The 22,037-nt window shown below is 32.4% G+C and overlaps 1 non-coding gene across 1 annotated transcript; it reads left to right on the forward strand.

Moving 5' to 3' along the window:
- Positions 1-20,341: 20,341 nt before the first annotated feature.
- TRNAG-UCC (transfer RNA glycine (anticodon UCC)) lies at positions 20,342-20,413 on the forward strand. The gene has a single exon. It is a non-coding gene; the product is annotated as a tRNA-Gly (tRNA).
- The last annotated feature ends 1,624 nt before the right edge of the window (positions 20,414-22,037 follow it).

Genomic DNA, 22,037 nt, shown 5'->3' on the forward strand with positions numbered 1-22,037 from the left:
GAATATTTGACTATACAGATATTGTTGTAATACACTGCATTGTGTTAAAAAAAATATAAGAATGCTTTTTTTATCTTATGTATTTGCTATAGCAGAAGAATAGTTATCTTAGCATAATATTCTTGCAACATTTTAAGAATTATTAGTTGTAGACCTCTCTTTTGAAAATGTTATCTTTAAGAATTATTCGTAACTTTATTCTATTCTTTATTACTTATTCTTTTTTTAAGATCTTACAATTTTGTTAGAGCATCTTAAATGTGAGAATTTATTTTTGATTGTTTGAGCTATTTTTTGTGGGATCAATTGTCACATAATATTTAAGCAACATCTAAGCAATTTAAATCAATTTCACTCCAATGATAATTTGACTAAACAATTTATATGTGGCTCAATCAACTTATATTTGAACCCACACGTGTATCTACTTAAATGGTAAAAATGCTAAGTTCTGGAACTTATGAATTCTAGTGTATATCAAGCAACCTCCAATATTAGTGATGTTCTTATAATTGAAATGTACGTAAAGCTATAAAGTAATCGAAATATCTTTTCTACCCATCATATAAAGTTCGATAATGTAATTTCAATCAATCATACAATATTATTTAATTTTATCATCTTTATTTATTTATTAAATTATATAATTTTTTTAGTTATTTTCAATGCATTTTATACTAAGAATAACTCTATTCAATTTTTTTTATTAGATAAGAATTCACCTACAGTAATACACTTAAAAAGCCAAAGAGGCAAACTAAAATAAATTTTTATTTGTATTTGATTTTGATTAGGAGTTACGTGAAACTTAAGTATTTTATGAAATTAAATTATTGATTTATAAGTATCAATAATTTACTTAAATTTATAAATTAAAATTAATATTTTACGTCAATCTAACTAAATTAATATATACCAATTGAATTATGTCATTCATTCAATTTATGTATCTATTCATTTATAGGAAAACTACTATCATATATGTTAAGCACAAGACACATGTTGTACGCGTGATAGAGATTATAATTTTATTTAATAGAGACATTGATTATAATTTTATTTGATTTTTGTTAATATTTATCATTCTAAAGCTATATGAAATTTAAATATTATGGATCTATAACATAAGTAAATTGACATGAAATAAAAAGTTTAAAATATATCAATACAAAAATATATTTTGCATAATATTTAAAACATCATGATATTTCAATAGTTTAATAAATGTAAATAAACATAGTAAGTCTAAATTGGCTTAGTGACATCTAGATTCAATGAAATAGACACCATAGATATTAGCCCCTAAATACTATAGAGAGCATCCCTTTAATAATTGGGTGAGTTATGGATTTCTTGACATGAGGTCGGATAAGTTAGTTGGAAATAAATAAGGCAATTGGGCGAGTTGACTTGACACTGATGTGGATGGGACACTCGAGTAAAAGATTTTACTACGTAGACAACACATTCAAGACGTAGTAATGGCCATGACAAATCAAACTCAAACCAAGAAACACAATCATTCATGGCCTCAAACACATAGATTACTCGATTCGTATATATGCAATAGCACTAGAAGATAGAAGACAGGAAATCTATACACGATAGAATTAAGATTTTATTGGATCTCCCAAGTACATTTGACGCGCCTAGTGTAATGCTTCGAATTTTTGATTAATTTATTTAATTGAATTTTAATGCCTTATTTGATTTTATTTAGGTGTTGGGACCATGGTGAAAAAATTAGAAATAAGGAATTAAGTTAATATTAATAAGAAAGGTTAGTGGACCATTTGAGTTATCAGTACGTGAAAGTTGAGGAAATTAGGAGAAAGAGCAAATTGTGAGAAGTGGCAAAATAAGGGTTTGAGAGAAAGGAAGAAGCCATAACCAAAACTTTTTTGATTTTGTTGTTATGGGCATTTGCGCTTAGCGCGCGATGGCTGCGTTTAGCAAATCTGCACTTAGTGAACGATGGTTGCGCTTAGTGTAACACCCCGATATCCGCTGCACGCATCAACCGTGTCGGCCAACCGAGCATGTTACCGGCTTAATCAATAATCCCCCCTAGGTCCGCTTACCGGCTGCCCAGGAAATATTGTTTTTGCCTCCCGCAGGAATCGAACCATGTACCTAGGGGTTAAGTACATATTCATAGCAATTCCTGCTACCAATTGAGCTAGTTGTAACGCCCGGAAAAATAATTATTGGCTTAATTTAGACATTTGTGATGTTTACTGAAATTTTTGCGTTTTAGGGCGATTTAGTCGGTATTAGTTCGGGATAGCGGATCAACATTTAATCGAAGATTTTAATATTTTTAGTATTAAAAATATTAATGAGTTAATGTTTAGCGTTTTGGGAATTTTCTGAGTAATTAAGATTAGACCGAAAATACGAGGCATTGAGTAATAAGTCGGTATATTAAATAATCGGATTTTATTTTGATGGAATTTAATGGGAAGTATTATTTTTATATTAAGTGTAGAAAAGATATTGGGCTTAAACAATGGTATCTTTAAGTATTAAGGGGTGTATTTTATTAGGCCCATTATGAAATAATGAATAAGTGGTGGTGGTCTTTCTTTTTTAATCATTTTGAAAAGTAGTGACATAGACAGAAGAGAAGAAACCGAGGAAGGAGAAAAAGAAAGGAGAAAAGGGGGTTAGGGTTATGAAGAGGAGAAGAAGGAGACCCAAAGTGTTGCTCTAAAGTGTTATTTTTCCTTCAATTTTTCATTGAATCTTCTTAGAGTTGCACTCAATCCAAGGTAAGGGGGAATTCTTTCTATCTAAATGGGAATATGATAGATTGTATGTGGGTTTAGGGTATAGATTTTTCAGTGTGTTGTGTTAAACTTGTTTGCTGTGATTGTTGAAATTACAATTTACTTTTGTAATAAAACATTGTTGTCTTTATAATGATTCTGGAAATAAAAAGTGTGTGTAGTAGACCGGAGTTAGGATGAGGGACAGCCGGCAATGGTAATATCATTATCGTTTCTAGCCTGTTCATTGCGTGTGTTCTGGATTTTCTCTAACTGCTATTATATGTACATGCTCCATGTGATGTGCCAATAGGTTGTGCTAAATTGATTTTTCTTCTGTTTTCACATTCCTCTTGGTCACTTAGTATATTATATTAGTATAATATAAATAGAATTAGAACATAGATATAAGAATGAAAATATATAATTTAACTTTCAAAACTCTGTTCACTTTGAAATTAGTATCTAACATGGAATATTTTATGGTGTGAGTTTTGTTAGTGATTGAAATTGAATTGAAATCAAAGTAATCATATAATGTAGAAGTGTGTTTCTGTCATTGTAATTTTTAGAGTGACATATATCAACACTATTGAGCCTAATTAATAAAATATGAAGTTCATGAAACATTAACAATTATAGAATAATGTAATTTAAAACAGCCTTGTTTGATCGAAATAGCCGAATTAAGCGGTATAATTAATTGTCCGGAATTTGATGAAAATTTATGTGGTAGCTAAGTTTTATTAGTAGATTAACGTGGTGGTGTTATTTTGTTGAAATTGTGATATTTTACGAATCGACCGAAATTTTGTTTGATTTAAATGTTCTTTATGAATAAATGTTGGTTTTGTGATGAGAATTGAACACATTTTAGGAATAAAATATAATGGAATTGAAATTAATATAATATGATTATTAATTGGTTGATTTAATTAATAGTTGAAGTATTTTCAATGAGTCTATTTAATTGGAAAATATTTAGACTTGGATAAATTATTCGATTTATCGGTAAATTACGGTATCTTGAGAATTTGATCGTAATCGTTAATTGCTTGAATATTTATGTTGAGAATAGTATATTACTATGCCAATGATGTTGTCTTGATAAATAATATTATGTCTAATTGAATTAGTTTCATAATTGCGATGATGTGTCGAAACATGACGATGTTTGTGATGATTGATAATACGTGATGTTGTATAAATATTCGTGACGATAATTTTGTGACTAAGTGAAGATGAAATATTATGGTGACGTGAATTACCTCGTATAATGGTAATTGATTGTGATATAGGCTTATGCCTCGTGACGATATGTGATTGTGATGAGTATGCTGTGTTTTCTTGTTTGTCGAGTCACATTCCATATGCATACTCTGTGACGGCCTGAAAACTATGGCAAACATGACGGCCTGAAAATTATGGCAAACATGACGGCCTGAAAACTATGGCAAACATGACGGGCCAAATGGCAATTGGTGACGGGGGCTGAAGCTCCGATTGGTACCACATGCATATGCACAGTTGAGTCACATTTGAGTCGTTGTCCGTTGTTGTTGGTTGAAGTTGTTGATTATGCATTGCGATGCTTATATGACGATATAGATGCTTGTATGTTGACTTGTTGAAAATGCTTATATATTGATAATGACGCTTATATGATGACTGGTTGAATATGTTTATATGTTGATATCATGACTATTCATTGATGATGTTCTTTTTGTTGTTTATGTCGTGTGAGGCGGTGATTCATTTATATTCTTTACCTAATATATGATTTATCATGATCCTATTTATATAGTTTGATATCTCACCCTTGCTGCTGATGTTTCCCCTACCATGGGAAATGGGCAGGTACTCAAGTATAGATGTGGAAGTTTGTTGCTTCATCGAGTCCAGTTGGTGTGTTGCTCTGATACGTAGCACTCGGGGGGTTGCTTATATCGTTATTTCTAGGTTGTTGATGTTTTAGTTGTTGTTATGTTAACCGTTGATTCAAAGTTGAATAATATGAATTACTTATTATACTTCAAAGTAGTTTGAGTTGAGATAAGCTGATAGTTGACTGTTAATTCGAATGCTATGTATCATTGTTGAATGAAATACAAGTTGAAGTTTTAAGTTGATATGTGATACTCCAATGTGTTGTTTGAAATTTTTTAAATACTCTGATATTTTCCGCATTATAATTTTTGGGTAGAATTTGGGGTGTTACATTAGTGGTATCAGAACAGGTCGGTCCGTCCGGCCAAGTTGTCGAGTCAGTTGAGTGGTGCGACAGTTGAATGCTATCAGTGTTTTATGTTGTAGTACGTGACACGTGTGTGAAACACTGTTGGTACTTTTTTTTTGTTGTTGCATGAAGTAGTTTGAGCGAAGTGGGGGAGAAGCTTTGCTCCTCCGATATGTTTGAGTCGTAAGTTGTTGGTGCAATGTACTGCTTAAGGAGAAAGTGCAAGTATTGTTGGAGCTTGTTGACATGGATTCAAGGTTTTGATTGTTTAACAAGCTTGGAGCGTCTGTAGAAGAAGAATGGTCAAGAATTATTGACGTTTACTCTTCGAAGGATGAGGAACAGTGTAGTAGTTGTTGATCTGCAAGTATGGTACAAACTCATGATGTTTCGGGAGGTGACCCTTAAGTACCAAGAATAAATCTTGGAAGATGAAATTCTGAAAGTTGTTGTGTTCAGCATTGTGGATTAACTGTGAAGTTTTCAGTGCGATTAACCTTGTGAAAGGTATCAGTGTTGGAAAAGTGATAGAGTGATGAAGTTGCAGTGGACTTTATGTTGGACTCGCATAAGTGATTGTCGAATATCTGATTTGAAGCGTCGGAAAGATAACTAGGTGAATTTTAATACAATAATGGATGTTGCAACTGTAAGTAGATTTATTTGTGACAAGATGGTGTTGGAAAAAGGTAAAGTTAGCGATTATGCTTGTCCTTGGAAAACGGACTTGTGTGTTGGTATCGCACAGGACGTCAACGTCAGAGATGAATGAATTGAAGAAGCAATTCGAAGGTTTGTTGAGGAGCAATTTTAAGATCAAGTGTGTCATTTGAAGAGTTTGAGAGATATCGTAAAGATTATCGCAACATGACATTGATGTTTGTATTTAGGATAATATCGGAGAATTGTATCTTGAGCTTCGAGTGTCGGATTGAAATGTCGTTTAAGCCTACGAATAGGTGAGACTATACTCTACCTTATAGGAGTATTATGGATATAGTAGAAGTGAAGCCTATTGAATATAAACGGTTATTACCGCAATTGTCCGAAACAAAGTTAAGATAAGCATGTTGTTGTGTAAGTAGTCATGTGTAAGCTGTTGACGAAGGAATAACAATTAAGTGAAGTATTGCTGTAGGCCTTGTTGTAGGATTATTGATACGTGATTGAAACTGTGGTAGAAACTGTCAAAGTTGTTGAAACGTTATGGATCGCGAGTAAGAGTCGGAAATGCGAAGAGATGAGTATGATTTCAATGATAAGAAGTGTTAATATTGGTGTCAAGAAATTTTGTTCTAATGTATCGTCAGAGGTGTTTTAGTAAGTAGATGCACGACGTCAGTGTTAGCAGGTTCGGTTAGTTTTGCAAGTTGTTGAAGTATGGTATTTTGGTGACGTAAGTTCAATTTCTAAAGGAACACTGTTATAGTTGGTAATGATGGTCATACTCCATTATGATTGTCGGATGTCTATTGACAAATTGAGGACTTGATCACCCTTAATCTCTTGTTGATAGTAGACGGAATTGTATTGGATGTTATAGACTTATCTTATTGTCTTAATGGTGCGTGAGGTGATGGATGCTGAAGAAAGTATGAAACTTAGTTGAAGCTTGTGAATCGTTTAAGTTGATAAAAACTAATGAAGGACGGTGAATTAAGATGGGTGATTAAAGTTGCGTAGTTGGAGCAAGATGTGCCAGATATATTGTGTTTTCTTGTGAATAATGCTGATTGTAATAGAATGTTCTTGTAAGTTGTTGATTAATAATGAGTTATAAGGTTATTAGTCGAGTTATGTTATCAGGTTGGAATTATGATACTTTTGTCGCTGTTGCCGTAACGTTGTTGTTGGTGCTTTGTTAGTGAATGACACATGAGTATGGAAAGTAAGAATCATATATGTGTATCGGTGTCGAGTACGTTGCTGCGATGATGAAGCAATGTTGTATCGTCAAGTATGAGCGAGTGAAGATTGTTGCTATATCATAAGATGTTGTTCCAAGATATTGCTGAAATGATTAGCAAGCTAGTAACTATTATGTTACAAGGATAATTGAGAGATTGACGTATGAGTTTTGGATTCAAGTCGTGTTGAGATACAAATATATCAGAAAAGTAATAGTCGAAGTGTTGTCTAGCACAACTAGAGGATAAGAAAGTTGGATAAGGATGCGTTGTTAGGGATGGTTGTGTTGGGCGAATTTTCGAGGACGAAAAGTATCCTAAGTGGGGGAGAGTTGTAACGCCCGGAAAAATAATTATTGGCTTAATTTAGACATTTGTGATGTTTACTGAAATTTTTGCGTTTTAGGGCGATTTAGTCGGTATTAGTTCGGGATAGCGGATCAACATTTAATCGAAGATTTTAATATTTTTAGTATTAAAAATATTAATGAGTTAATGTTTAGCGTTTTGGGAATTTTCTGAGTAATTAAGATTAGACCGAAAATACGAGGCATTGAGTAATAAGTCGGTATATTAAATAATCGGATTTTATTTTGATGGAATTTAATGGGAAGTATTATTTTTATATTAAGTGTAGAAAAGATATTGGGCTTAAACAATGGTATCTTTAAGTATTAAGGGGTGTATTTTATTAGGCCCATTATGAAATAATGAATAAGTGGTGGTGGTCTTTCTTTTTTAATCATTTTGAGAAGTAGTGACATAGACAGAAGAGAAGAAACCGAGGAAGGAGAAAAAGAAAGGAGAAAAGGGGGTTAGGGTTATGAAGAGGAGAAGAAGGAGACCCAAAGTGTTGCTCTAAAGTGTTATTTTTCCTTCAATTTTTCATTGAATCTTCTTAGAGCTGCACTCAATCCAAGGTAAGGGGGAATTCTTTCTATCTAAATGGGAATATGATAGATTGTATGTGGGTTTAGGGTATAGATTTTTCAGTGTGTTGTGTTAAACTTGTTTGCTGTGATTGTTGAAATTACAATTTACTTTTGTAATAAAACATTGTTGTCTTTATAATGATTCTGGAAATAAAAAGTGTGTGTAGTAGACCGGAGTTAGGATGAGGGACAGCCGGCAATGGTAATATCATTATCGTTTCTAGCCTGTTCATTGCGTGTGTTCTGGATTTTCTCTAACTGCTATTATATGTACATGCTCCATGTGATGTGCCAATAGGTTGTGCTAAATTGATTTTTCTTCTGTTTTCACATTCCTCTTGGTCACTTAGTATATTATATTAGTATAATATAAATAGAATTGGAACATAGATATAAGAATGAAAATATATAATTTAACTTTCAAAACTCTGTTCACTTTGAAATTAGTATCTAACATGGAATATTTTATGGTGTGAGTTTTGTTAGTGATTGAAATTGAATTGAAATCAAAGTAATCATATAATGTAGAAGTGTGTTTCTGTCATTGTAATTTTTAGAGTGACATATATCAACACTATTGAGCCTAATTAATAAAATATGAAGTTCATGAAACATTAACAATTATAGAATAATGTAATTTAAAACAGCCTTGTTTGATCGAAATAGCCGAATTAAGCGGTATAATTAATTGTCCGGAATTTGATGAAAATTTATGTGGTAGCTAAGTTTTATTAGTAGATTAACGTGGTGGTGTTATTTTGTTGAAATTGTGATATTTTACGAATCGACCGAAATTTTGTTTGATTTAAATGTTCTTTATGAATAAATGTTGGTTTTGTGATGAGAATTGAACACATTTTAGGAATAAAATATAATGGAATTGAAATTAATATAATATGATTATTAATTGGTTGATTTAATTAATAGTTGAAGTATTTTCAATGAGTCTATTTAATTGGAAAATATTTAGACTTGGATAAATTATTCGATTTATCGGTAAATTACGGTATCTTGAGAATTTGATCGTAATCGTTAATTGCTTGAATATTTATGTTGAGAATAGTATATTACTATGCCAATGATGTTGTCTTGATAAATAATATTATGTCTAATTGAATTAGTTTCATAATTGCGATGATGTGTCGAAACATGACGATGTTTGTGATGATTGATAATACGTGATGTTGTATAAATATTCGTGACGATAATTTTGTGACTAAGTGAAGATGAAATATTATGGTGACGTGAATTACCTCGTATAATGGTAATTGATTGTGATATAGGCTTATGCCTCGTGACGATATGTGATTGTGATGAGTATGCTGTGTTTTCTTGTTTGTCGAGTCACATTCCATATGCATACTCTGTGACGGCCTGAAAACTATGGCAAACATGACGGCCTGAAAATTATGGCAAACATGACGGCCTGAAAACTATGGCAAACATGACGGGCCAAATGGCAATTGGTGACGGGGGCTGAAGCTCCGATTGGTACCACATGCATATGCACAGTTGAGTCACATTTGAGTCGTTGTCCGTTGTTGTTGGTTGAAGTTGTTGATTATGCATTGCGATGCTTATATGACGATATAGATGCTTGTATGTTGACTTGTTGAAAATGCTTATATATTGATAATGACGCTTATATGATGACTGGTTGAATATGTTTATATGTTGATATCATGACTATTCATTGATGATGTTCTTTTTGTTGTTTATGTCGTGTGAGGCGGTGATTCATTTATATTCTTTACCTAATATATGATTTATCATGATCCTATTTATATAGTTTGATATCTCACCCTTGCTGCTGATGTTTCCCCTACCATGGGAAATGGGCAGGTACTCAAGTATAGATGTGGAAGTTTGTTGCTTCATCGAGTCCAGTTGGTGTGTTGCTCTGATACGTAGCACTCGGGGGGTTGCTTATATCGTTATTTCTAGGTTGTTGATGTTTTAGTTGTTGTTATGTTAACCGTTGATTCAAAGTTGAATAATATGAATTACTTATTATACTTCAAAGTAGTTTGAGTTGAGATAAGCTGATAGTTGACTGTTAATTCGAATGCTATGTATCATTGTTGAATGAAATACAAGTTGAAGTTTTAAGTTGATATGTGATACTCCAATGTGTTGTTTGAAATTTTTTAAATACTCTGATATTTTCCGCATTATAATTTTTGGGTAGAATTTGGGGTGTTACACTTAGCGAGGATGATAGTGCAGAATTGGCTGTTTTGAATCGATTCTTCGACAAAGTTATATTTTGGTGAATGTTTAGTACTATTAGGTACTGATTAGAATTTTTGGCACGGTTTGATGTTGATTGATGAGTTTATAGTTATTTTACACGCTTTTAATTCATTAATGTTGAGTTTCATGGTGAGTGGCCATGACAGGGTGAGTTATTGAGAAGTGTAGTTCAAGTATGAATTATCGTAGAGGCCTTTTGGCATTATGAATGGTTCAAAGTGGAACTAGTAGTGAATATATAGCACTTGTTTGTGTTGTTGTTGCATATCATCATGTGTGTCGATGTTGAGAAGTGACGAGTCAAAGGTTCATAATAGAGGATCAGTGATGATTTGGTTTCGAAGATGAACCGCAGTGAGTGGATGAATCCCTCCGACTTGGAAGACGTTCCAAGTAAAGAAGATGCTTTGAGTAGGGAAGATGTTTTTGACCTATTCGGTGGTATGTTGCAAACCGGTTTTCTTGCCGTAGCCACTTATATGAGCGCCCGATCTCCAATGTCTGTATTTGAAGCTTGGAAGCTACCTGCAATGAATCAGGTGTTTCCCAAATATATTCAAACACGCCTTGCAACAAACAAGACAAACCTCATCAATAGAAAATATTGAAATCATAAGACGGTATCTCAGGTAGTACGGTACTCTATCAGTGGCATATGTTGGCCTAGTCCATCAATAGGAATAACAAGGAGAAAGTCTATAGCATGTTGAACTGCCAACAACCAAAAACTGATTTATATCTTGTGGTCATGTCAAACATTAAATTCATGTCCTGAACACTTTTACTAAAAAGGAAACTTGCCAGAACATTTTATGCTTTAGGAGGGACCCTCTACCAACCAATTATAAGTCAAATCCCCCAACTCTAATGGATAAAGAAGCCATCTTCCGTTGAAGGTCCCCGAACAAAGGACCTCCACCAACCACGATGTCTTCTACCACGTTTTATAACTCTTTATTAAACCAAATAATTTCTTCTTTCATATGATTGGGTTGACACATCCTTAGATTAAAAAATAGTTTGGCAATACCCATGCAAAATCGAAGTAGAAGAAGCTCACTATAAGGATCCCTTATTTGTGTCAGAAGATGCATTAAGTCAATAATATTGGAAGCTCTCTTCATCGGAAACCCCTTGATAAAGCTTTCATATCGAATAACAGCCATCTAAGCAACTCAATCCCCATCATCAGCCTTCCAATGTACGACAAAATAAATTCTCACGAAGTTTAATTCCATCACTTGAAGGCCAAAAGATCTTAGTTTATGAATATTAAATTTGAGACCTAGTCCTAAACTTATTTTTTGAATGATATCAAGGGTTTTATCCACCTCTTGTTAATCCCCTATAATGGTCCCATCATCAAGTACCATGCATGAAGAAGAATCTTACAATTGTCTCTAATATTATGAATGAATTGGTGTAACACGAGAGCAAACAAGAGCAACTGTTGTACCCCAATTTTTGACCCTGAGATTCCACTTTAATTTTCAAAGAGTGAGATCATCATTATCATCATTCATGCATCATTTGCTAACAAAAAATATAAAAAAAGATTATGTTTACTTGTTGCTTGTTTCACAAGATAGGTGACTGATCAAGGGGCTCATGCAAATTAGGGTTTTTAGGCTCACCAAGGAGATCAAGCATTCTCATATTCTCAAGTGATTCTCCTCATCAATATCCAAGCCCAAGTGTGGTTCAATTCAATATCAATAACTTTCAAATTCATCTGGTACACTAATTAGGGTTTTGACCTAATTCTCTGAGGAAGTTGACTTTTGGTCAAAGCATGGTTCTATGGCCCAAAACATGATTCAAGGATCTCCAATTCCCCATTAAAATCCACTAATAACATTCATTTGGATAGAAGAGCTTTATTCAATTGGTACTTAGAAGAATGCAAATCATCTTAAATAAGTCAACTATTTAAGATCACCTTTGACTTTTGAGGAATTTGGTCAACTATGGACTTTTAAATTTAAAAATCATGAATATGAGATTATTGAAGTCATTTGATCAAGTAAAAACAAGAAAATAAATCAAGGAATCAAAAGTCAACAATTATGGTTTAGATTTTTTCATAAAGAAATGTATGTTTTATGCCTAACTTTGAAATGTATGTTTTGTGCTCCAAAGCCTCACTTGAAGAGAAAAACAAGATATATACTTTGTCAATGTGGATGTTTTTTCATAAATAAATGATTTTTAAGTTATGAAGCTTCAAAGTTGTTGACTTTTTTCCAACACTTAGAAAATTTTGCAAACGGCGGATTTGTTCGTCAAAAGTAGGCATCTTTGAGGCCACTTCTCATCATGATCCTTTGAGAATTTGAGAAAGTACCTAACATGAAAGTTGTAGATGATGTTTAGGGATTTCCAAAAAGTACTATAATTCTTCCATAGCATTTGTGAGCTAGGAGATTCGAAGAGATGAAGTTGGGCTTCCATTCTTAAATTACAAGTCATTTTTCATGAGGAACCAAGTTACAAGCTCATCCCAATCTGCAAGATCTTTGTGTTATAGACCATATGACTTGTAAATGTCCCTCTAATCATAAGATTACACACTCTTTTGAGCTATTGTCCAAGTGTTTTAGTTATGGTCCATTGATTCATTCCATTTCAAGCATAAAGCCATGACTTCCATTTTGGAAAAGTGACTTTAATCACCAATAACTCTTGCATTGAGCCTCTACATTGTTTGTTCTACACTGAAAGCAACACAAACCCAACAAGCAACACTCTAATCTGCAGAAGAGCCTCCCTAAGTCATGTTTAAAGTTTGTACTTCAACATGGGAACCATAACTTTCTCATTTTTTCACAAAGAAGTAAAGCTATTGTTCTAGACAAGCCCAATTATCAGAATTGGCCCTATCCACTCATAAGCATAAAAACGGCCCAATAAGCATTGTCCCATTCGCACGAGCAAACAGGGGCCATATTTCCTCTTTTTTCACTTCTACCAACGGCTAGTTCCTCTTTTCCATATTTCCTCATAGCAAGCGATCATCTGGGCACGTCAACTCTCTCGTCCCTGCCAACAGCTAGTTCAGTCTGCCCAAATTCCTTAAGACTTGTCCAAACCACCTCCTATATTTTGGGCCCTGGAAACACGCCCAGCCCAAAATATAGCGTGACCTATTCACACATTGGGTAGAGTATTATAAATAGCTCTCTACGCCTAGAGGGCAAGGTAATTCAAATTTTATCCAAAAACCTTATACTTTCTGTTGTACCTTTGCTTTTGTTCTTACTTTGGCATCAGAGTACCTTGTAGGTACAACCCGCTTTTCTCTCAACCATCAATTCTGACTCTACCCGGACAATTATACAATTTGAAATTGGGAGAGCCAAATGATCTGATTAGCCCCCCCCCCCCCCCCACAAACCACAAATCTTGCCTATAAATAGAGGCCATTGGTTCTGAAACAAAACACACAAAAATTCTCAAAATCACTACTCCACTTGAAACTTCAAAATTGTCACTTTGTAAAAACTTAGAGATTTTGAGTTTCAAGTAACTTTTGTGTCAAACAAACATCCGAACACCTTACATATACCTTATAGAAGCTATCCAAAACTCAACATCACTCACGTAACACCTTAAACACCAACCTCCATTTTCACTTTTTGTCATTTGCAAGTGGATTCGGGGAGACCAATCCAAAGCTTGGGAAGCCCCTTAAAGCTCGGCTCAAACTCAAAAAAATCATAAATTGTTAGAGATCGTGAATCATTTCTAAGATCTTTCAACTTGATTTCTTGTTTCCATTAGCTTCCTTGCCATCTCCTGAAGTCATAGCAATAAGAACCAAAACTTAAGACCTTCTTAAACGTCTTGACCAATTTCATCTTTCAAGCACTTCTGATCTCACTTTGACAAGGTAGTTCGGAGCATCTTTTAGACTAAAATAAGATACCATTGTGTTGCTTATTACTCCCTGATTATTTTCCCTACCTATGTTTGCTTTGATTTTTGAGTTACATCATTTAATTTTGATTTTTTCGTTTTTGCTTATTTCACGATTTTCTCTGAAATTCTCTCTGTGCACTTCCAATAAATGGAAGTGAAGCATATGGTTGGATTCGTGATGATTTAACGGTCACAATGATGATGGTCACGTTCTATAACGTTACCATTCACCAAAACTCCGGTAAGACACACCGGAGAAGGCGACCGGAGATGTAGCAGTGGTAGATGAATCTATTTCTATGCTTGAACCAAACACCTGCTGGCATTTATTTGAATTTGATTGGTTCGTTTAAATTGGATTCGGTGTGTGCTTTTACTTAAGATTCATTGTGTTCCATCTTTCCAAATCCATCAGATGCGCTTACTTGGCTTAATTGACTCAGATCTAATGGTTGCGGCTTTTTCTGATTTATTTTATTTTCTTTATTTTGTTTTATCTTAAAAAAATTGATATTAATTCAGATTTTTATCAAAAAAATCCCAAAAAAATCAAAAAAATTATCTTTTAATACTTTACACCTTATGTTAATATTTCACAATTTTATTTTATGTTTTTCTATATTTCATTAATTTTTTCTTTTTGCATGCATTTTAATTAGTTTTAAAATATTTTTCATGCATTAAAAAATCTCCAAAAATTTCTACTAAGTTTGACTTGTGTAATGCAAGAAACGAACTTGGTGTTTGGTTGAAATTGTGGTTGTGACGGTGGAGTTGATTGTATCAGTGGGTGATTTTGTTGCTCTGACTCATTTGGGATTTTGTTTCCCATAAGTTTGACTTGTGTAATGCAAGAAACGAACTTGAGGGGAAAACTCTATGACTCACCACTTAGGGTCCGTTTGGTTCAACGGAGAGGAGGGGGGGGGGAGGGATTTTAATAAAGGGGAGGGAAGGGGAAGGGAGGTGAAGGGATATATTTTAATTAAATGTATGTTTGGTTCAAAAGAGGGGGAGGGGAGGGGAGGGAGACATTTTAATCAAATATATGTTTGGTTCACAAGGGGGAGGGGAGGGGTTTTAAAACTACTTTACATTTTTACCCTTAAAATATCATAACACTCTTACTAAATAAAATAAAAACAAAATGATATTCACCAAAAAAAAATTATCAACTCATTAACAACATAGATAATCACAAATAAAATATTTAATATTTCAAATACTCAGAAATATATTAAAGTGTAAATAAAATATTGATAAATGCCGTAAAATCATTATGTTATCAATCTTCAAATGAATCATTTTTTCATCTTGATGATCCATCTAATCTCATAAAATATTTATAAAATTAAATTATATATAATATATAACTCATATACTACAATTATAAATCGATATGTAATACAACACAACAACTTATAAAACAATTACGTTATTACAAACAAAACCAAAAAAATTGAAAATAAACAAAATAAAACACAAAAAAAAATAGAATAAGACACATGAAAAAAAAATCAGTCATAATAATTAAATAATGAAGTTGCCGTTAAAAAATATGAATTTTTTTAATAAAATGACAAATTAGCATATAATATTTATTAAGGTCAATTTATGATTATAATTAAAAAAAATGAGGATAATTTTGTCAATATAATAAAAATAGATTTTAATATAACTCCTCTCCCTCCCCTCCCCTCCAAATCCCTCCAATTCGGAGGGAACGAAAAGCTGCTCTCGGAGGGATTCAGATTACCTCCCCTCCCCTCCCCTCTCCTCATAAAAAATTGAACCAAACACAATTGGTATAAAATATTCCCTCCCCTCCAAAACCCCCCAACCAAACGGACCCTTACCCACAACATAGTTTCGTGAAGGAACCAAGCTACCACCTTTCGGGTTTTCTCTTTAGATACTACTAAAGTGTAAATAGACACAAGAAATAGACAGGTATCTACTATATCTACTATACAAACATATACTAAGAGATTGACCAATCTAACCGATTTGTCCCTTGCACAAATCTACTATACAAACATATACTAAGAGATTGACCAATATGACTGATTTGTCCCTTGCACAAATCTACTATACAAACATATACTAAGAGGTTGATCAATCTGACCGATTTGTCCCTAGCACAAATTACATTTATAAAGGAAAAAAGGCATATTCGTAATCAACTAAATACAACACAAATTTTTCACCTTTTTTACCAAGTGTTACAATCTCATTGGTCCAAACACCTATTTTCTGAAATTGTGCGCATACCCCAACTTATGTTCTCTCTCTCTCTCTCTCTCTCTCTCTCTCTCTCTCTCTCTCTCTCTCTCTCTCTCTCTCTCTCTCTCTCTCTCTCTCGTTTACCTCTTCTCCTCTTTCTTTTCGCCTCTTACCCTAAACTTTTGCCGCACCTCTTTCCATCCTATCTACCACCACCTTAAATTGAAAAAAACCTATTCGTATTATTCATCATATGGCCTTTCTATTCATCACATGGGCTACATCTCTAGAACCATCGTCGGCGCCCTTTCTACCTCTATTAACAAAGACCGCCACCTCCAATGAAAAAATCAAAGCTATTTTCGTTTTATTCGTCTCATGGCTTTCCTAATGAAATGGTTGAAATTTTGTTTCGAACAACCTCGCCGTCGACCACTGTTACTCTCCGTTGACCAGTGTTCCTATTAAGATAATGAAATTAGATTTTGGTATTTTCACTCAAAAACATAAATCTTTCTGAGTTTTTTTGTTATCGTTTCTTTTTTTACAGCCAGCTTAAGAGAAAACTGATGAACTCAATCTTCTTGCTCAATGGAAGAGAAAGAAATGTGGATTCATAGCTACCATGTTTCTTTTTTGTGAGAAAAAGATTCAATAGAAAAACTTTGTTGGTTTTGTTTCTTTGTTGTTGCTATTTTTGTTGATTTTGTTAGCTCTAATGAGAGTATTTTCTTACAATGTCCCATTAACACCAAGATCCTTATTTTGTTGTGTTTAAGATGGAAAGCTTATTAAGTTTATATGAGTTTTAGCCTCATTATCTGATTCTTGTCAGAAACTAAATTTATGAAAGTTATAAGAATGCTTAAACATGTATAGCCTTATGTTCATGCATTGTTCAATAAGTTTCCTCAAGCAATTGCAAGTTTAATCAAAGCACATTCAAGAGTTCACCATGTTAAGTTCATATGATAATCAATATATCATAACTCACTCATTTTATAACATTTTTTAGTGATTTTTTTGGGAAAATGACTCTTATTGACATTTTCTATAACTTCTCTTCACAAGTCAAGAGTCAATTATGCTTGGAAGGTCGTGAAAGAGATGGATACATTATTGGTAATTTTGGACTTAGAAAATTTTGACTTATAATTACAGGTCATGGTACAAACTTTACAAGGACATTAACTTTTGCTCAAGCATCCAAATGAAACATTTCTTTTTGAGTGGTACACTATGTTATGATGTGATCATTTAGCAAAAAGAATGAGAAGCAATGGTCAAGTGTATACAATTTCACATGGTTTTGAAAATGACCATTTGCAACTGAATTTCGCTCAAAGCCAGTTTTGTAAATTCACTTTATTCTCAATTTTAAGCCAAGATTTACATGTGATTAGGACCTGGTGATGTTAAGTGATAAGTAGTGATACAAAACAACCCAAAATGAATTAAGCTATGTTTTGGTGACTTTCCATTCAAGAATTGTCACGAATTTTATGCACTTGGATTCATACGAATTCTAACAAATTCTCGCATGTATGAAATCATAATACTTCAACTATAAATAGAGCAAGCCTCTGTGTTTAAAATCAAGCTTGAAAAACCCCTTAAATTTCTTCTTAAACTAAAAAAAATCATAAATTTTCAGAGATCATGAATCGTTTCTAAGCTCTTTCAACTTGATTTCTTGTTTCCATTAGCTTCCTTGCCATCTATTTAATTCATAGCAACAAGAACCAAAGCTTAAGACATTCTAAAACGCCTTGACCAAATTCATCTTTCAAGCATTTCTGATCACACTTGGACAAGGTAGTTTGGAACATCTTCTTGACTAAAATAAGATACCATTGTGTTGCTTATCACTCCCTGGTTATTTTTCCTACCTCTGTTTGCTTTGATTATTGAGTTACATCATTTAATTTTGATTTTCGTTTTTGCTTATTTCATGATTTTCTCTTAAATTCTCTCTGTCCACTTCCAAAAAAATGGAAGTGAAGCATATGGTTGGATTCGTCATGAGTTAACAGTCACAATGATGGTGGTCACGTTCTCTAACGTTACCATTTACCAAAACTCCGGTAAGACACACCGGAGAAGGCGACCGAAGATGTAACAGTGGCAGATGAATCTATTTCTATGTTTGAACCAAACACCTGCTAGCATTTATTTTAATTTGATTGGTTCGTTTAAATTGGATTCGGTGTGTGCTTTTACTTAAGATTCATTGTTCCATCTTTCCAAACCCATCAGATGCGCTTACCTAGCTTAATTGACTCAGATCTAATGGTTGCGGCTTTTTCTGATTTATTTTATTTTCTTTATTTTGTTTTATCTTAAAAAATTGATATTAATTCATATTTTTATCAGAAAAATCCCCAAAAAATTATCTTTTAATACTTTACACCTTATGTTAATATTTCACAATTTTATTTTATGTTTTTCTATATTTCATTAATTTTTTTCTTTTTGCATGCATTTTAATTAGTTTTAAAATATTTTTCATGCATTAAAAAATCTCCAAAAATTTCTAAAGATGATTGGATTCATTTCTAAATTTTCATGATTTTCTTGAGTTTTTATTTGATGTTTATATATTTCTTAAGCATTTTACCTTTTGTTTTCCATTTAAATAATCTTTTAAAATATGGTTTAATGCTTTATTTTATTTTATCTTTTTATATGTTGTTTGATTGTTGGTTGATATGGATCATTAATCGATTGATCAAATTCTTCATCAATATCAATGGATTTTGGGTGATATTTTATATTCACAATTGTTGAACCAAGAAAGGTGATTGATATTGATGATAGCTTAATCTAATATTGTGATTCAATTTGGTTGTTCTTTCTCTTTTCATATCTTTCTTCTTCTTCTTCTTCTTTTTCTTTTCATCAATTGGATGATTACAAGTCCATCTTGTTCATGAAGTTTGGAGTGGTGCTTGATGAATTTTCACCATTTCAAATTTACCTTCCAATTGATCATTGATTATTTGAGGAACTTTGGATTGGTAATAAGTTTCTCCTAAATTACCATGAAGAATGATTAATGTGATGGACCAATCTCATTTCCTTATGCTTGATCCATCATTGGTTTTTACTTGTGCTACTTGTTTAAGGAGAATGATCTCTATTATTTCTCTAACAAGTATGGTACATAAATTGTTTTTGACCAGCCTCATTGATGCTACTTCTAAATAAATAAATCTACGATTGCTTAACATAGCGATAAATTGTCCCAAAACGACTGATTAATCATCAATACTAATACTAACATTATTATTGTGCTAACTTTACGTAAATGCACTTTAAATTCTCATTAATCGCATTCAACGGTAAATTTATTTATCGATAAGAAAATACAATTTTGTTTAAATTTAATTATTAGAAGATAAAAACAAACTATTGTTTTCTATTTTAAAAAATTTACATATAAAATTCACATTTTTTTTCTATTTAATAGTGTGCCTTCAACCAAAAGAATTTAATTGAAAGGAATAAAGGAGATAAAAAAAAAAAAGTAAGACTTTGTACCATGGACATCTTTATTAATAAATATTTTTAATAATTGTTAAATTTATTTTATGTGGGTCCAAATTGTCATATTGTTTAAGTTATTAAATTAAATTTTATTATAATAATAATAAAAATATAAAACAAAAAATTTCACTAATAATATTATGTTTTATATTTGAGATTGAGTCAAAATATTATGCGACGAGAAGGTTGATTTTCGGAAATTATTTTTAAATAATCTCAAACTCTACATTAACACCCTCTACTTTAAAAAAAAAAAATACCAATTAATAAAATCAAATGGTATAATAGACTAAGCTATTTTTAAGATACCAATTAATTTCTGTCAAAAAAAAATACCAATTAATAAAATTTAGACATGGGGATTATGAATGAATGAATGAAAAGATCACAAAAAGTTATAGAGAAAAATATCAACTCATACATTTACTTGGTTAATATATAAAAGCTAAAAGATGCTGTGTGGTGAAAATGATGGCAGAGATATTTTACAACATATGTGAATATTAGGAGGTTAAAGAAATATTTGAAAAAGCTAAAACAGTGATTCGAAACAAGCTTGCGTTTGTAGTCCAACGGTTAGGATAATTGCCTTCCAAGCAATAGACCCGGGTTCGACTCCCGGCAAACGCAATTCACTATTTTTAACGCATGTTCTTGTTCAGGCCAATGGAAGAATTGCTAATTGATTTATTAAATTTATTTATTTCAAGAGGCTGCAAATTTTAATATTTTTGGAATGTAACACTTTTAACCATTTATTCATTTAAATTAATATATGCATTACTTAGTATTTATTAACAGAAACTAAATTATAAAAATGACGTTACATGATTTTTTTTTTTATTTGAACAAAAATTAGTTTAATATTTATGCTATCCTATGAGTTTGGAGTGTATGATGATGTTACCAACTAATGTTTAGAATAGAGTTGTAGAGAAAAAAAAATCATTTATATTAATAATGTACTATTATAATTTTAAATTGTTAGATAAAAATGTTGCTATTATTATTATTATTATTATTATTATTATTATTATTATTATTATTATTATTATTATTATTTTATTGTAAGATTAAGAGTAGTTTAGTAATTTTTGCCGCCAAAATTAAGGATGACTTTGTAAGCTCCTCCTGAGTCTGATAGTTCTGAGGTTGAGGTTTGTAAACTTCCCCTAAGTCCTATTCAGATCAATCAAATTTATCATAAAACACAGAAACAAAACTACATATTTTAAGCACGGGTCAAAATACACGTGTGTGTGTGTGTGTATATATATATATACACACTAATGATCTTGAATGGTGGCTCCGATCTCTTTTACGGCGGCACGAGAAGGACTTGCATGGTTAGCACTTTAACGTCCAAGTTAATTCAAGATTCAAGATGAGTATAATGAAAATTGAGATCAGAGATGGTACATTGGTCTTAGCGTGTGAACTAAATTTTATATTTTGGGTCAAGTGGAGTGAAATAGGCCTTATTCATTTCATTATTTGGTCGGTCCATAATAGGCCACATAACCAGGTACCTTTCTAACTCAAGCTTTTATCTTTAGCATTTCTTTTTTCTTTAATCAGGATAAGTGATTGTACGATTAACCTAGTGAGCGATTCTGAAGTTGAAACTTCATCTGCTTATATAATGGGAACCTCTCTTGATTCTCATCTCCTTCCTTATAGTAGTGATTACCTAGCACCAGAGATCATACTCATATTTGACGATTTTGAATCAGAAAGGGCGTGTGGGAAATACTTGGAAGAAGAAACTTATTCTTCTAGTTTGTTAGATGTCCATATATACAATGTTGGCAGAGGAATGAATCACGTCAATGCTTTTATGCTTTAAATGTCTAATCAATAAGAATTTATCTACTCGTAGTATAAATAATCAAAGACAGTGAGTTTAAGAACTTATACATGTATCACAAATGAAATATGAGCTACAACGATGTAGAAACATAAATGTCCCTTCTTTAGAACCTTGCACCCTCCTATAGTACCCTTAAATTCCAAATCTTTGATCTGATTTAATTCTTTTCCTTTATACTAAGTTTCAGCCGTGTTAGGCCGCTGCATGATCCCAACCAATTGCACCACTATTTCTTTATTATTCCACCGGCATTATGCGATTGAACAAAGATAAATATGTTTCTCTTTGTCTTAAAGTTGTGTCGTTATACTTCTATTCGTGTCGTAATTTCGTAAGCTCATTTCTTGCCCAACAAACTTATTTTTCCTATTTGTCGTCCTTCTA

Source organism: Vicia villosa, linkage group LG3, assembly GCF_029867415.1.
Source record: "Vicia villosa cultivar HV-30 ecotype Madison, WI linkage group LG3, Vvil1.0, whole genome shotgun sequence".
In the NCBI taxonomy this organism is placed as follows: Eukaryota; Viridiplantae; Streptophyta; class Magnoliopsida; order Fabales; family Fabaceae; genus Vicia; species Vicia villosa.